The sequence below is a fragment of the Sipha flava genome, unplaced genomic scaffold, assembly GCF_003268045.1.
Source record: "Sipha flava isolate LNK unplaced genomic scaffold, YSA_version1 598_pilon_pilon, whole genome shotgun sequence".
Lineage (NCBI taxonomy): Eukaryota > Metazoa > Arthropoda > Insecta > Hemiptera > Aphididae > Sipha > Sipha flava.
The window spans coordinates 16,863-35,653 of NW_020273577.1; the positions used below are offsets into that span (position 1 = coordinate 16,863).

At 32.3% G+C, this 18,791-nt stretch overlaps 1 protein-coding gene across 5 annotated transcripts in view; it reads left to right on the top strand.

Moving 5' to 3' along the window:
- The first annotated feature begins 12,083 nt into the window (after positions 1–12,083).
- The window catches only part of LOC112691315 (tyramine receptor 1-like), a 270,999-nt gene continuing 264,291 nt past the window's right edge, over positions 12,084–18,791 (top strand). For 4 of the 5 annotated variants that reach the window (XM_025565485.1, XM_025565483.1, XM_025565487.1 and 1 more), the window contains exon 1: positions 12,085–12,386. The gene's annotated coding sequence lies outside the window, so the exon portion shown is untranslated. Of the gene's footprint in view, positions 12,387–18,791 lie in introns of all 5 variants that reach the window. The other variant, XM_025565489.1, reaches the window with a different exon arrangement.

An 18,791-nucleotide genomic window follows, 5' to 3' on the forward strand; every position in this document is an offset into this window, starting at 1 on the left:
TTAATACATCGTGAAGTTTGAAAATATTTCACGATATGTTCATTTTTTTATGCAACGGTCACTCCATTTATCGTTTAATTTTTTTCTCTATGTATTGAAAATATATTTTATACTTATTATTTTCTTATAATCATTTTTGTTTGTCATATTTTGTAATAAGGTATTTTTATTATACTTAGTTTAGTTTTAATGTAATTAATGATAATAATACGTAAGTAGTAAAATAAATTACATAATAATTTATTATATTGTATAAATTGTTTATTTGAACAATTTATTGAGTTATAGCAACGGCTATTATATTTACTACTACTTTTAAAATAAGCACAATGTTTGATTTATCAAGCCATTTTTCATGCTTAACTCAAAAACCTCTGACCTTTTAAAAAAAAAGTTGACTGTTTCACCCATTGTCAATTCGTTTTAATAGTCAATTTGATTAGCAGATATGAAATGTGTTGCGGCACGCTGCGTATTTTTAGAACTAAATTATCCTTTAGCTAAACCATGTTCGGTTCCTACTCCATACATTTAATTGTTTTCCCTCAACTATGACAGCATTCATGGTCCAAAGATTATTTATAGACTTTTAGAATATGAATTGTGATGCTGTCATTAATATTGAACGCAGGAATTATAACCTGTAACAGATAAAAAAAAAATGTATTTAAATAAAATATAAAATTTATGTAAAATCGTTATGTTTAACAAATAATTTAGTATATGTCAAATTGTATAAAGCTTTTTTTTTAGAAAATTTTAAGTAATTTTTTTATTTTCTGATTTATTTTATATAAATCACAAAAATCTTCCATGGATTAAATTTTTAATATAAAATAAAAATAATAAATAAAATAAAATTTAAAAATAATAATTCACAAAATTTTATAAAATTTGTTGATTCTTTTGTTTTCTCTTCATATTGGTTTTATATTTCATCAAGATCTTTTTTAGTCATTAACTTTTTTAAAACTTTTAGTGCTAAATAGATGTTGTTGATCCAATCTTAGGCTTACAAACAAATAATATTTTTATAAGTTGATAATGGTGTGGTGTGAAGAATATTTCTGATATTGGACAAACTTCAATTTTAGATATCATTCTTTTTTTAAATTGATCGTCTTTCATTTATTTTCAAAGCATATTTTCGACGTCGTAGTTGCTAAGTTGAATCCTTCCTTGACTCTGAGGATGTCTTGATAATCCACTTACAATAATATATTCCAACCAAAATTCCTTTGTTTCGTTAATTACAACAGAATTTACAAACTTTCTACTGTTATCGTATTTTAAAACTATGAGCATAAATAAGATAATACTTCAACAAAAAACAAAATATTACAAACAAAAATTAATATAAAACTAGGATAGTTATAAAATATATTTTGGGTACACAATGTGAAAGACAAGATTGTGAAAAAAATACACAATGTGAAATTAGAGTGACCGTTTTATGAAAAGTGACCAATTATTTTCGTATTTCGAGAAATGTAAAATTACTGCTTCTATTTCATGGAATAGTCCTTTTCACTAAGTGGCTACGATAAATTTTGATATTGATATTTAAATGATAATGAAACTATAGCGGTGGTTACGATTGTTAAAGAAATATTATTGTATTAAACCGATTATTATTTGCTCATAGGTTTTTTTGATATCAAATACATTTATTCGGTTTGGTATTGTATTGTATTATTAGTTGTTTTATAGTTAAATGGTTAAATGATAATATAAAATATATAATATGATATTTATAATATAACTGAATTAGTTTTGTACAACTTTATTCGATTATAATTTATTATTATTAAATTATTACAAATAATGGAAATACGTTTTTGTTGTTTTCAATAATACAATGAAATATTGTGTTTTTCAATGTAATTTGTGTATACGTTTTTGATATTATTAAACAATTTAGTGTACTGTTACTGTCAACTACTACTATATCCCCGTTAAAATATGAATACTCAGTCGAATCGTAGAAACTACACTAACGAAATAACTATTCATATTCATACGACGCTTTTTAAAAGTTGTTGTTTTTGTAGAAAACGAAAAATAAATTTGTATATAAATATGTATATTTATTGTTTTCGAAAACAACATGGAAAACAATTGAATCATATTAATTTTCTCTGAGCAAGAAAACGAAAATAAGTGCAATCGATTCTTTGACGATTAAAACTATCACCATTTAGTATTATTTTTATTGAAATGTTCATACATTTTTTACCATAGCTATTTTATTTCTAAAACAATATTTTTCAGAAACATTAGCTATGGAAAATTAACTATTTCCGTTCGTTTATTCATCCATGTTGATATATTTTATTGCTTATTCATTCGCAAACAGTTTTATTGTAAAACGATACTTACCTAACTTACAATAGAAACAGTCATACTCTTCTTCCATTGAACACTCGGGTACAAAAAGCATTATTGAACATTTCAGCTATTCGTTTATAAATAAAAGTAGGTAGTTAGTTAACGAGTCAATTGCATATTAGTGTTCATTTAATCCAGCTTCTGATTATAATATATACATTTTTGATGAATTAAATTTGTAAATTTGTAATTAAAAAAAAAAAAATATATATATATAAGCGTTTATATTACCATAATTCATCAATATAGTCGGTCTTAATGTTAATGCGGATTTTGCAATGACTTACACAATGTGCGCAGGTATTACAGATAATAATATCTGTGTAGATAATGGTAATGAGTGTGTTCCAGTAATCTTGAAAAATCGAAATCTTCAGCCATCAGCACGTCGTACACACTCTAAAGCAGTAGATCCGAGAAAGTTGTGTATTGACTGTATAAAATAATAATTAATCATCGTTCATTTTCCATCGTCATATTGACTTATACACCTAACTTAATTTATCATGTGTCTTATGTAAGTGTACAATGGCGTGTGTATACGAGTATGTCGGAGAGGGGGTTTGTATACTATTAAAAACGGAATTTTATCCTTCGCGTCTTCTTGATATTTCAACTTCACGAAAGCCAGTCTTTTTTTTCTCATTATTTTGCAGCCGTGGGCTCGTACAATACCAGAACCATATTGAACCATATCGAAGTATTCGAAGCCCTGTACGGGTTTTTTTTATTTTTATTTTCGACGTGTGAAAAATCAATTTTCACGGGCCCTCTCGTTCGTATACAAGTATACAACTTGATTCTATTGAACATAATAAAATTGAATTATCAACTGTAAGTTGGTATTTTTTGTTAACAGTGTGCTGTGCGGTTTTACGTGATTATCGAAATCAGTATCATTCTTCAATATAACGTTTTGTGATAAGATGTACGAATGATAAAATATAAAAAATGTATGCGTCTGTTAAATATTTGGCAAACCTAAAAATCTTAAGTCCGTTAAATCTTGGCTGCGAGTAAAATGAACAAAACACATTTTCAAACGAAACTATAATCAATTGTTAGGTATTATTTAGACATTTTCACACTATATTACTCTTACTTAAATTTATTTTATACGCCTAAGAACAAATCAAATATTTTTTCTTCAGATTTGTTTACAAATTATATTTTATCTCTGCAGTTTTTTACTGTTTTAATCGGACAATTTTATAAGTAGGAATTTGGGTGCAATCATCAATAAAAAAGAAAAACGATTTAATTTTTACTAAAATTGTACTATTTTTGTGTTTGGAAATAGATTCCATATTTCTTAAATCTGTGCTGTATCATACTACTTTTATGTGCGGTATTGAATTATGCATTTCGTGTGGTATTCGATCGTGTTTGTGCTGAAATAGGAAGGGAAGCGCTGTTACAATTAAATATAGAGTATGAAAAAAATAAAATTATTTAATCTTTGACTTATAATTGCAACAAGTTTAATTTTTTTTTTTTTATTATACAATCGAATTATTTTTATTATATTGAAAACTATACCACTAATGTGTATTTTATAAAAATGTCAATTTTTTTATACAGTTTAAAGTAAGTATTTTTACACTTCGAAGTCTCATGCTCTTTCCTATATTAAACTATTGTGTACACTATTAAGATATAAAAAAATTTACGGGAAATAGAATATTTTTATTCTTCGTAATAAATCGTTCTATTCGTAGTGACAACAAGAGTTAAAGATAAAAAGATAAAATATAATCTTAAATACTTCGTAAAGAAAAAAATTACCATGCATAATTTGAATATAATATTATTATTCATGATAAAAAAAAATAAAAATAAATTTCCATATTATTATGAAGAACAAGATATTAATTTACCAAGAATAGAAACTTTTTAAAAATGTATTCTTATTCTTTAGTTATTTCGAGTTGAAATGGTATACGATTAAGTGCAGATGCATAAATGTTAATAAAAATCTTTCGAACTTTTAAGAAAGTAGAACACTATAATATTATGAGTAGTATAAAAATGTTATAATCTTATATTTTTTCGTAAGCACATGCGAAATATGCTGTTCTAGGGAGAACGAGTAAGTAGGTAAACGTTTTTTAAAACGATAACTTTTTAATTAACTATCGATTTTCGTACGTATTTTATTAAACCTCATGCTAGTGATCTATTACTATTATTAAGTTTTTAAGAAAATGTTAAGGTTTTTCAGTATTCCTTTTCGCACAGAACGCAAAACATCAAAAGTCGAAACGCAATAAGCTGTAAAACCCGTAGCGAGGTTAATCAGGGACCAGCGTGGATATGGATTCGGTTGAATGATTAACGCAGACAAATAAAACACGAGAGAACGCAATTACCAATGCAGCCGATGTAGATTTGGAGGATTAATCGTTTGTAGGAAAATCCAAAGGGTAGCAAAACTATTAAAAACGAGTCGCCGACTGCTGGTGTAGAAGGATCGTGGACTTGTAAAGTGAACACGAGCGTATGTCGCCATGTTGGTATGGCACCAGTGGAATCGTAAAAACTAAAGGAAATAAATCGAAAAAGTAGAAATCGTTACCGCGACCGTAGTTCTAGTCGATTTACGCAGGAACTTTTGTTATAATTATAACAACGAACGAGTAAAACCAATCGTACGACTTGTTTACCGTTCATTAAATATACGCGTCGGGCGGTACAAAAACAGCCGGTCGACATTGGTATTCGGGGTACACCTCTGGGTTTTATTTACTCCGTTCTTAGCGTTTCGTCGTTTCATCAGTGGAACGAATAAAAACGTTCACCGAACGTGAGTTTTTCAACGGGACTCGCAGTTAACGGGACTGCGTCGGTTGACGGTTATTCGCGCGCGAGGTAACTGTACTCGATGACGGCCGTTCATCGCCGAGCACCGCTAACACAAACGGGACCGCTGCCGAACGCTTTGGAATCGATTACGCCGATCCAGGGGGTGTTTTCACGCGTAACCGTCCGGCGAATAATCTCCCGTGAAACCAACTGTCCGTCTACCGACACGTCGACGAAATTATCGACGCGATCGATTCCTCTACGTCTCTAAATTCGTGGTCGACATCGTGATCGTTCTCGCGGTAACCATTGGTGTATTTGAGGGTCATACGGGAGTGTACAGCGTATACCCAATACGCTATTTTTGTCCATGGCGTGTAGCTTATGAGAAATTTATGATACGCGGGTATAGCTTGTAATTCGACAAATAACTACGTAGTTCCTTGACTAACTTGTGGTTAATATTTATGACGTGATTCGGTATCGGATATGTTATTATTATTCTTCTTCTTCTTTTTTTTTTTTTTTAAATGAAAAATTCAAATCTGTTATCATTTAAGAACAAGTTTCTGTTATCAAACAGTCATAATTAAAGATGTGTAGTTCATGAGCGAGTTTTTTTGGTTCCTAACCTATGATAGTTACTACATGAAATAAGGCGTATTATCCATGGTTTATTTTAGCAATACATCATTCGCGGTAACAGTGTTCATAACGTTTACCACTAATAAAATCACACTAATGTAAATCGCGAAAAGCGTCTCCAGCGTATTCAAGTCTAATCGTAATCTAACGTAACGTAATCGTATCGTAACGTAACTTATTCGCCACTGACGTCCGCATCCGTAAGCTAGCAGTTTTACGTTTTAACCGTAAACCATGGTAAAACGTCGATCTGTTGTCTGCGTGATAAGACGGTAAGTACCGGAAGCGACGAAAACGGTTTGAATATTTCTATTTCGCGTCGAGGCCGCACGGCCTCGGAACGATATGCTGTCCAACGAAGGACGTGGAAACCGATCGGTCGCAAGACAGTGCGGACGGACGACCGGAGATAGGGGTAGGTTACGCCCTAGGGTGGAACACAACGTTACGGACGCGGTTCGCGAGGGTCCGAAAACGTGCCCACACACGTGATGCGTACGGGGGAGGGTCGTCCGTAGGCGCGCGCGTGGGATCGACGATCGCGGGAACAACAGTCACGTCGCTCACGTTGTAACCCCGTAGCGGGAGGAGGGTGATCTAAGTTCACCGAACACCGATGCTAAAATACTTGTTAAAATACTATGTACATTTTCACATGATAGCGTGAACTTGTTGCTTGATTTTAAGAACGATATTATATAGTAGGCTTACAAATTGTTATATCACACGAAAGGCGCCTCAATTATCGGGGCCCTGGCCAGCTGCCCATTCTGCCCTGTCGTCTTTCCACCGGCACTGACGCTTAAGTCGGGGGCACATTGAGGCGTAGGCGATGCACTGCCCGTAATCTATTAGTTAGAACTTACTGGCGCATATCGGGAGGCAGACAGGGCAGAGCAGTACTGTGTTAGCCTGCGTCACGTAGTGTTCACGACACAGATTACTGTGTACGTGTCAAGAAGTTTTTATTCAACATTTATTAAAATAATAAATTTAAAATAATTGTCATATAATTTTATTTCAATATTATATTATTACGGAAGAATTAATTAATTGATGAATGTTTTTTTTTGAAAACTCCGATGTCAGAATAAATTCACCATGACTTTTTATTTTCTTCGTGCATTTCCATAAGGATTTATTTCGTTTCGATAATGAGTACAAATGTAAAACTTTTTCCGTTTCTTAGTCTGAATCAGATTCTGAACTTAGGTCTAATTTATAATTTTGATCGTGTAATTCGACCATATTTGTATGTTTTACCTAATCGTGGCCGCTAGTTGTACGACTGTTGACGACGATCGTTTTACGCATGACTCGTATGTACGATACCGATGCACTACTGTAAATGGACGGGGGTGGAGCGCAGGAGGACTTCTGTAACAATTGTTCGTGCGCGCGTCAACGCCACATATTTTTTTACTTAATTTTAACATTAAATCTAAAATAAACAAAATTAATTAAGACGAAAAGTATTTCTTTTGTTAATTATTATTATGATGAAAATGGACATTTTACTGTGTATTGATTTCTTTTAATAATAATAATGATATATCAAAACTTGGTAATTGACATATCTTATTTTGTACCAGACTGTCAAAAAAATAGAATATTTTATGAAACAAAAAAAAAGAAATCAAAATTTTTGAAGAAATAAATATACAATGCGGGCCGCGCCTTTGAGACCACTGGTTTAATATGTTCGCGGGGCCGGCTCGTGGTGCGGTAGGGTTTGTGGGAAACAATCTTTTATTATTTTTTACGTTGGCGGGTCGCGGGAAAACATCGCTCTCCGTTACTACACATGCTACCGACGGAAAATCCGTTATTGAACACGTGCGTCGTGAGAAAAAATGGCACACGTCTTTATCGGAGCCAACGAGCGTCTCCCTCTTCCTGTTCACCACATCCATTCGCCCGTCGTAAAACGTTCGAATTTTCATATTTTTCTTGTTTTTACTTTTTCATCGCTTAGCGTCATCCATAGTAAGTCAGATCGCACAGCTCACGTCAGATGATGGCATGCGTCTCGGTAAGCCGTTTCGGGAAACGAGGAGGAGGAAATTTCTACTTAAGCCATGACACTTTTTTTTTAGTTTTCGGCTAAATCCTCGAGGTTTTAAATTAAAAACGTTTTTATCGTCATATTAAGACGACGAGAATATTAAAATAAACAGCTACAATAAATGTAACAACACTACCATAACGTTAAATTTGACTTAACGTGCGTGAAAAGTCGTGAGAATTCACCCTGATCTTTTTCGGAGTCGAGAAGCTATTGGTATTATATGCAGTCGACTACAATATTGGAGTTTTTTTTTTTACGCGAAACATATTGTTTCAGACAGTTACCGTAAAAAATGTGGTTTCACTATTCATGAAACAATTTATTTTATTTTTTTATGTGTAAGTCTTGTAAGTGTTTAAAAAAAAAAAAAAAAAAAAAACAATTTAATGTATATATTTTTATTTTATTTGAGATCTCGACGTCCACGAAATTCAAAATATTTGAATTGAGTCCTTTATACTGTATTACCACTAAACCGGAATATGAGTTACTTTATTTTTTTAAAAAAAATAGTCTATTTTTTTAAACAATTATTTGATTTAATATTTTATATCAAAAATTGGTAATGATTTATACTAGTTTATAATTTTAATTTATAGTTGAATACTTAAACTTGTCAACTATTGAAGTATTTGACATGTTTCTTCACTTTTAGTTCTTTGGACCTAAAATATCCCAGAACAAAAGAGATGTTGTTCTAAACAATCGTGGTGAATAGACAATAATAATATTATGTAGCCGGTCTGGCGAGAGTCCAAGGTGGCACTTTGATTAAACGGTAATGTCATGAAAACATTTTTTTCGTTTTAGCAATAATTTTCTTTCGTCGAATAGTAAATAAATGCACATAGTTATGTGAAACTTAAGTAGTAAACATAAGTGTAAAATAATTAATGAAGAAAATATTTTATGTCTTTTACTAAATATCATTATATTGCTTTCAGAATTACCAACTTAGCGTATATTTAATTTGATATGATTAGTTCATCTATCAAGTTTTGCGCCATACTAAAAATTGTTTGAATATTGCCCGAGATCATAAACGGACTTCATAACTTATCACTAGATACCGTTGACGATTTTCGTAAATTAAGCTTTAAACTATCAGTTAAGATGTTGTTTATGATGTTTTTCTCTGAGAATATTATCGAGATACTTCAAACGGTTGTACGGTTAATGTTTTTATTTGTTATTAATTTATCAACGGTACTCTATAGATATATATGTCGAACATTTGGTATGTACGTATTGATGTTGGAACACGTGACGTGCATGAAGTGAGCAAAAAGTTGCTTGCGTTGTGGACGCTAACATCGAATGAATATGTTTGTTATGTTGTGCCGATTTTTTATTTATTTATTTTTTCAAATGGACAGTGAAAGCGTGGTTTTTGCAGCTGTTTATTGATCCAAATGAATCGTATGGTCCGACAGAAAGTAATACGTTTTATTCGGGATTTATTACTATAACAAAATCTTTTGACGAATGTCTACGGATATTGGTCTGCTTTCAGTTCATGTTTGTATGGATATTTAATGGCAGACGGACAAATTCGTACACGAGGAGCTTTCGGAGTGGAACTTTTTCCAGGCGGTCAATTTCGCCAGTACGATAAATTTACTGTCAAACGGTAAAAGTGCCGATTGTTTGAAACAAAAAGATGAAAAGTGAAACGAAGGAAAAATGAAAGAATACGAAAAATTAAATTGAACCAATATTGCGTTAGCACAGTGGAAATCGTTCAAAAGCCAATATGATAAACGATATGATTTATAGTAATCACCCGAAGTTTCTAGTGCGTCTGGATGCGGATAATAAATATTTTTCGAAATAATTACCAACGTATATACATTGTAACCGGAAAATTCTATAGTCTCGCACGGAGCGACTGCGAAAAGAAAATGCCAGCGAATCTCGGCTGCGGCGTTTAAATTTCACGCAGTAGACTCATTACTCATTTTAGGTTCATTAAACGAACCCGCCACCACTGTCGCCGTCGGAGAGAACCGTACGGGATCGAGTATGCGCGTGCGTTGGTGTGCCGAGTGCATGTTTCGTCGTCGTTGTAAACCCTTTCATTCATGGTCATGCCATTAAATATTTTACCAGTCAACCGAGTAATGGATTCCTCGCACCCTACGCCTACGCCTCTCGTGCCTAGAAAAATGCATAGTCTACTCTATATGTTGCAGCTAGGTACTGTTAACAAGTGACCAACGACCAAAGTTTATTTTTTCAGGTTTAAAGGGTTATCTATAGTTTTAATTGTATGTATAATTTTATAGGTCGAAGGCAACCAATAAATAATGATTTTTACAACAATACAATTATTGGTTGAATAAATATTGAATAAGTATCACAACGGTACAATTATATTCAAACACTCTGTGAATAGAACATATGTATATATATATCCCAACGAAATCATATCACTGAATCGAACTCAAATCTTTCAATGTAGTGTACATTGAATAGAGTAGTGTACAGAACAAGTTTTAGAAACTTAATGTTCCTTACAATTTAGCATAAAGTTTCAATAATATCAATAATATTAATCTGAAAAATCTACGGATCAAATTTAATTTAATTAAATTTTTTAATTTTGTTTCAATTAATATTAACCTTTATTATTATGATAGTAGATATAAATAAAGATACATAATAATTTATATGGTTAAAAGTGACGTGGCGCGTTATTCCTTCACGGCTGTACAACACGGATGCGTTCCACAACAAAAATACAAAATCGCAAATGAAAAGATAAGTCGCGGATTGCGCGTCCACTAACAAAACCCGTACCGTCACATATTTTCCACTAAAAATATTTGCATCTATGGCACATCCACGTCATTATAGTGAGGTCACATCAAAAGGTCGAAAAAAATTAAAATGAAAATAAAAAATTGATAAAAATACTAGCGCAGTAAGAAGTCTGCCTGGAATGCGTGCATTTCAAGAACAATATATTTTACATATGTCGCACGTTAAACCGTGATTGTTACGAACAACTGTTAAATAACAGTTTTAGTACGTATATAAATTTATATTTGTAGACGTAAAATTTTTGTTCCATAAGACGTTCATCGTATTACGTATGTTATACGAATACGATAAACAGAAAAAAAATTTATTTTACGTAAAAAACAACGTAGTACAATAATAGTTTAGGTCCGACCGAAGTAGCTCACCAGTCGGTCCTTACCAATAAAACAACTAAAGTCACTCTGTTCCGTTGTTCCGAAACCGTGAGCTGTGCACAACGCGCGACGCAAAAAATAAATAAAACGTTTGCCGCGTAATTCGAGAGTGCGTTACGGCCAATGCCGTATTTCCCAATAAACGCTATAAGCTAGTGCTTAGGGCGATAAATAATTTTTAATACTATATTTTCATAATGTACGTAACTATGACTAAAAAAAAAAAAAAAACGCAACTAATTGTATAATGTTTTATTCGATTAAAGCCGATGGGCAATAGGCATTTGCTGTTTAGTTTTGAACACGATTTAAAAATGTACTGTTTAAGCATATTTTACTGCCATGTTTTACATCAAATTTTTACAATCAATTTTTTCATACGAGTGTACGTATGCATTTTCGTAACAGATGTATATTTCTATTATACGAATTTTAAGTAATAAAGGGAACAACTATAACTGTACGCTTTAATAACATATTTTCAGACTGTAGGCGGCAATTCGTTTAGTGCTCGAAGCGGCGCAACGGTTAAACCCGGCACTGCGTAACGCAAACGTTTTGCGGTCACGAACGGACTTGCGAACCGGTTCGCGGTGCGCGCGACGGTAAGATCAAACCGACCATTCGGGGAAACGCGCGGAATCGGAAACCTCGGGGCCGAGGGATCCCTAACCGTTTCCGTACGTCGGACGCGCGACCCCCGAAATCTGACGACGTCGCGTACGCGTTCGAACGGATCCGCGATCGGCCGCGGACCACGTGAAACTTTCCGAGCGCGCCGCGAAGGAAAACGGTCCGGACGAGTGTCCTCGGTCGTCCGCGACGGTGCGCGCGCGTCCCTAGGGTCCGCGTACCGGAGAGCGCGCGCGTCGTCCGTGTCCCTCGCACCGCGCGGTCGCGCGCCGACGGCGAGTGGTGGGTAGGCCGTGTCGCGCGCGGGCGGTCCCTTCGACGGCAACGAGCGCCGCGCTCGAACACGTTCGGCGCGCCCGCGACACCGCCGCTGTCGTTCACGGTCCGCCGGCGCGAACGGAACTGTTCGCCGACAACCCGGGCCCGCCCGATCGCGTTCTCGGACGTCGCGAGTGTTCCCATCGTGTTTTGTCCGCCGCCGTCGTCGTCAGCCCCGGGCCCGGTATCGAAACAATAGCGAAGTTCGTCGCGATCCGGTCGCCGGTGCCGTTTGTCGGGATAATAGTATCGATAACCGCGATCCGCGAACAAATCAATCCGTCGTGTGTCACCGGATCAGCGAGAACGACGAGCGACCGAGCACTCACGTGGAGGTAGGTGGTGTACCGCGGCGCGCCCTTGTCGTCGGTCGAATACGAAAATCGTACCCGGTACCGTCCCTAAACGGCCTTCGCGCGCGCCTCCACCGGTTTCGCGTACGTACGATACGTGTATACGTGTCGTGCGAACAACAAAAATTTCCGAACGCATCGACACTTGGAATTGAAGTGTGTTCGTTTGCAATGTAAAAAAAAAAAATAAATAACCTTTTTACAACAAACCGAATAACGTAGCGAACGATAAAATTGTTTTGGATGGGTTCCGATGATATTAAAAAATTATAAAAAAAAAAACGTACGGAATTACTACGATCCATGGTGTACAGGGTCCATTAAAAGGGGATAGAGGATGGAGAACTGACTATCGGGGTACGTGAGGATCTAAATACTGATATTTAAATACAGTATCTAGATACTGCGCGGTTTCAGTGCGATTTGTGGTGGCGAACGCGTTCGGCAGCTGGGCGGTGACAATTCCACTTTTCCATTTCCGTTTCGATTCGAAAAAAAACCCTAAAACGTTCGTAGTGCGAACCCGCGTCGTCCTGCTCTTCGCTCCCTCCTCCTCCAGACGAGATGTCGGTTTAACGGTTCGACGCGTACGTATAATCTTGTCACGTCGCCAAAGCTCTTATGGTTTACGTACGAGAAATAAAAGTCGAGACCGGCTGAAGACAGTCATAAACGTATCGTACGACGTTATAAATTTAGTATATTTCATATTAAATATTATATAGGTATTCATGCACGCGAGCGAGCGCAAGACCGTTATGTTATTATTACCGTGGCTTTCCTTAAACCAATACCAAGAGCTTTTTATTTTACGACAAAGTATACGTGTATTATTATATATTTATAATTATAGTTCAGCAGCTCTCTATTCAGTAAACCTAGCTGCTATACCGTGGTTAACGGTTAATACGGGGCTTTTTGTCCGAGAAATAGAGAGAGAGAGAGTGAGAGAGAGAGATAATGAACCGCGCGGTTTATCAGGCAAATACAACTACAAGACAATAATAACAACCTTTTTTAGATAAAACATTGACTAAATTTATTACATTTTATTTTTTAGTTTTTCCTACTCACCTTAGACGCGTTTACGACGATTATGTTTTTTCTGGAAACGCTCGAGTTTTATTTCCGTTATAATATTATACAATATCACATCGGATCGGCAGAGCTTAACGGTAATAATAACAATATCTTATTAATAACAAAACGTTTTATTCTGTAGCGGAGGGAAAATGACACTTTTATAACTTATATTACGTTTTGTTGTATATAAATTATCGTAGGAACGGTTGATCATTCATTTTCCATTTCCTGTAAATAATACATTAAAACAATAATACTATGTAACCGCTATGACGTTCAGAACAGATGAGAAAGTTATGGCATTAGAATCTGAGATTATCATTTTAGATTTTGAGTGAAGCGAAGGATCTTATGGTTTTACAATGATAATTATTTTTTTCTGTTAACGATTTTTACTTTTACTCTATATTGAATATTATAACTAATTGACATTAGTTAATGGTATTAAATAAATTCAAAAAATTGTAAATTTATTTTTCATAGATATTAATTAGATTTGTATACAATTATTCGAATATTTTTACAAATATTTTCAACTTTAAATTGTTATTAAAAGAAATTGGTCAATTCAGTCAAAATGAAAATTTGGATACAGATAGAAAAATGTGTTTTGAATATTCGGTTTAAATAAATTTCTCCTTCGTCAAACAAGAAAATTTTAAACAAGTTGATAAAAAAATCAAAAAAACCTACCAAAAACTAGACTAAAAATGGTAAAATTTATAAACGGTATATTTTTATAATGAAGCTTTGCTCGGAATTGTTTTACTAAAAAAATCAGTTATGATTTATTTTAAAACTCAACCCACCCATAACCATTATCTACTCCGAGGACCGAAGGAACGAAGGACGAACTTCCACTATGGTGGATAGTGGTTATTTTATAGCTATTTTAATCTTGTATTTATCAAAGTTTGCCGATTTCAGATATGATATCATAAATTATATTTTGTTTGCACTTTTTGGTATAACTTACGAAATACAATTATCGAAGTATTCAAATTAAATTAGAGTTTTATCAAATATCTATGTATATATTATGTCTAGACTTGTGGTATATGAATCGTTCATTATGTATCATATTTAATTCTTTTTGTATGCAATTTTTACAAAAACATGAATTTACCATAGTAATCTGTTACATCAAAAACGTAGAGTTTATTACTTAATGCAATTTTAATAACAAATTAAAAAAAAAAAAAAAAAAAAAAAAATTTATAATTTAATTTTAAAAAAAAAAAAAAAAAAAAAAAAAAAAAAAACAGATTTATAATTGTATGTTATAAAAAATGATCAGTAATTATAATGATCACGATTGAATATGCAGACAATTTTCATTTGTTATTTTTTCGATAATTGTTTGCTCTAATTTTGCTTATAGTTCAAAATTAATCCGAAAAATGATTCATCAGTGACACCACTTTTAAGAACATAGAAGATAAATTTTAAAACCATGATATTAACTCAATAATTAAAAAAACTTAAAGAAATTAAAGAAAGTATTCTCTCGATTAATACTCGTATGTATTTATACCAAGAATACAATTAAAAAAAAAAATTTTGACAAAAAAAAATTAGTTACGATTTACACAACTACACACCACTGAGCTATATATCATTAGTTAAATTATTGTTTTAATTAAATAAATGATAAATAATGCGAATAATGAGTTTGATATTGTATTTTAATAACACATGCATTTTACGATTGGCGGACATATAATAGAGTAGTATACAAATACGGCATAGATCATATTAAACATAAAAATTATATTTGTCTAATGAATCCGATGGCTATTTTGTCTATTTTAACTGGATATTTATTATTTATTATGTTTATCATAACAGCTAATTCAAACTATTTAAATGTGTTGTGCATGGCATAGGATCGATTAAACTAATAAATTGCACTTCCGTTGACGTGCCACGTGCTAGAGTATTGTAAAAAAAAAAATATGTACATTATATTACGTAAATTTATTAAATCTAGAATACTTTACTTTAAATTAACTTAAAAAAAAAAAAGAAAGAAATCGAATATACGACTCGCGTGCTGTATGTTGATTGCTATATTTACAAGCGCGATTGGAGGCTAATAAGTTACACGTAAACAAGCTATTTATGCAGCTTATTGAATGTAAACATGACGTAGGTATACCATAATGTACTGTATGTAAATACATGATCAATTTGAATCTGATCCTCTGTGATTAACTTTGAAATTACATTTCAATTACAGTCGGAATAACGTAGAGTTTATAAAATATGTTTGACAAACGTATATTAATTATGCATTCGGCTTTGATAATTTTTCCATATTGTTAATCGCCGTTGAAGTTGTCTTCCACTCAACGATTGGTCACACATGAATATCAATGTTAACTGCAGTTTGGTATTTTAGATGTTTATAAGGATTATAAGAGCTAAAATGTACACGGTTTGTTCTTTTATTAATTTATTAATTTTCCGAATTTTTACAAAAACTACTAATCATTTCAGCAGTTTTGATTTATTCTCTGAGTTGTTTAAAGCATAAATATATTTGCTGAGATCTACTACTATACCAATGGCATTTTTGAACCAATTAAACAGCTGTTTTGAACTTTAAAGTGTGTTCTACCATTCTGAGATATTTTCTCAGATAACTTCTTGCATTGTGTTATACATTTCACTTGAATAACATGACACATGTCATAACAATTGATATTGACAAATGGGTATATAATTATATATATATACGAATAAAATGATACATAAGCAATTAATGGTTTTTATTTAATATAAGCTATTGTAAGTGATATTCATATAATTATAATAACAATATTTAAATGTTCTGATGCACTAAAATTAATTATGCTGAAAATGTATACGAACAAATATAATATCATTATGTTCCTCCTATAAATAAGTTTGTTTTGCCGTTTGTGCTATAGTAATATTATATCGGACGTATACCATTTATGTTATTTTTAAAATTCATTGTTAAAAATATTCTTAAAGAATGGTTTAAAACCCATTCTATAGTACCGTTTTTTTTTTTTTTTAACTCCACAACTAATACGCCATGTTTTCTTATGTCTTCGTTTAAATGACACCGGGGAATTTAAGAACATTATGAAAGTTATCACTCTGTACCTTTTATATTACACTCGTGAAAGGTGTCCATGAATCGATTTTACAACCCATGTTACATTACGATGTAGCTAATATTGTTTACAACGGATCGATGTAGGTCTCGATGATATACCGAGTTTATCATTATTAAATTATTGAAATACACAGTGCTGTTCCCCGTCACAGGATTCCATTATTTTTCTAAGATGTTTGAAGTAAAGATTATTTTTCTAAAGTGTAGGTAGGTATATTATGTTGTTGCACTGCTGTAGTCTTACTCTGAAAAGTATCATTTAAAATGTGGGAGTTTTGAATTACTTCACTAAGATTGGGAAAAAATGTGAGTATTAAATTAGTTGTACTGAAAATTAATGGCTGTGTGACGAAACAATGAAAACAATTATATTTTAATTTTACAGACGATTCCGATGTGGAATATTTAATAAATAAAGTTTAAGTCTGTAATACTCAATTAATTTATAAATAATATGCAGAGCTATCATGACTTCAGAATGTACTTATTTTAATCTTCTAATCATAATTCAAGTTTATAAAAAGAATTTTAAAATAATCATTGTTTGTTTAACTATCATCCGATTTTAAATTACCAAAGTTTTGAATTAAATGATCTACTAAAATAAGTTGAAAACTTCATTCAAAAGTAGTAATAATGTTAAATTTTAATTTCAAAACCATTTTTATGATAGCAAATTAAATATATAATTGATTAAACACGTTGCTAACTATACTCATTGTATATAATCGAGGTAAGACATTAAATATATAAATATCTTATTTTATTTATATTTTATAAATTGATGAGATAAATAGTACATATATAATTTGTACAAAGTTTATATATATGTGTCATTTGACCATATGATATAATCTATAATTATGGTATGGAAAATATAAATTAATATAATTAGTTTCCATAGCTAGGGTCAATGTTAGTACTCGCCATTAGGCACCAAATAGGTTCCTTTTCAGATAAATAGCGGAGGAATGAGGAATGTAAAAATAACATGAAAATGAGATGATATCAGATCTTAAAAGAAGGTAGATTTAGTCAAACAAGTTTTGACTCAGCTGTTATTGTCATTGAGTTGATTGGCTAGACAATAAAATAATTGTTTTCTAAAAAAGTAAGTTATGGAAAGTATATGATTTTAATATAAAGCCAAAATTTAATTTAATTTCGAAAATAATAAATATATGGTATTGTTATGTTTTCAAAACTAAGAAACTTGGCTTAAATGCCTGGGTGTACTTTTGCTCTTGATGAATCCTCGGCTTTAACGTATAGTATTTATAAGAAGAGGGTAGATGATAAGAGAAAATATTAAATGAGAATTTCAACTTTGTCGACACTATCCTCTGTGTGTGCGAAAAAGTTAAAGTCGTACATTTTCAATTTTGTAGGGTATTCACGATTGTATAATGATAAAAATTAATATTAGCGATAACTTAACACTTAAATTATTTTCCATTAGACCGTGTATTATTAATAAATTTGTAATGAATTAGGTAGTCATGAGTTGACGATTAAGAGAAGATGTGGAAAAAATGAGACCAGGAGATGACTGGAAAATAATGTCATTAGATAGGGAAAAATTGGAGGCAATTAAGTTGGATTATGAGGTCTTGAAGGCCGAATATCACCAAGAAGAAGAAGAAGAGTTGACGATTAAATATAATACTATAGAATAGGTTTAAGTATTTAAAACATGTGACGATTATTTTTTGTAATTGTACAGTAAAAAAATAATAACCGATTCGCGCAGATACTTGAACTGTACTAGTTTAGAATTTAATTTTTGGCGTGAAGCAGAAATCACAATATGATTATATATATTAAAATATAAGTTGGGTATCATATCAACTAATTTCAAAACTTATCATCCAATACACGTACATACTCTAGTAATGTTCAAATATTGATGTGTAGGGTATGATGGAACTTTGACGATTTGAAACGACAAAATGACATGGGAAAATTGTACGTACAAGACAATATAAAGCGTATAGTTTTAAGCAGTTGCACGTACAAGACCATCAAAACTTCTACTGATGATATTGATATAATAAATCTAATACAAATTCCCATAGTTATATGGATTGAAAAACAAAGCTGAAGTTATTATTAGTATTTAGGAATTACACCATATGTTGAACATCGTAAGTGTAATT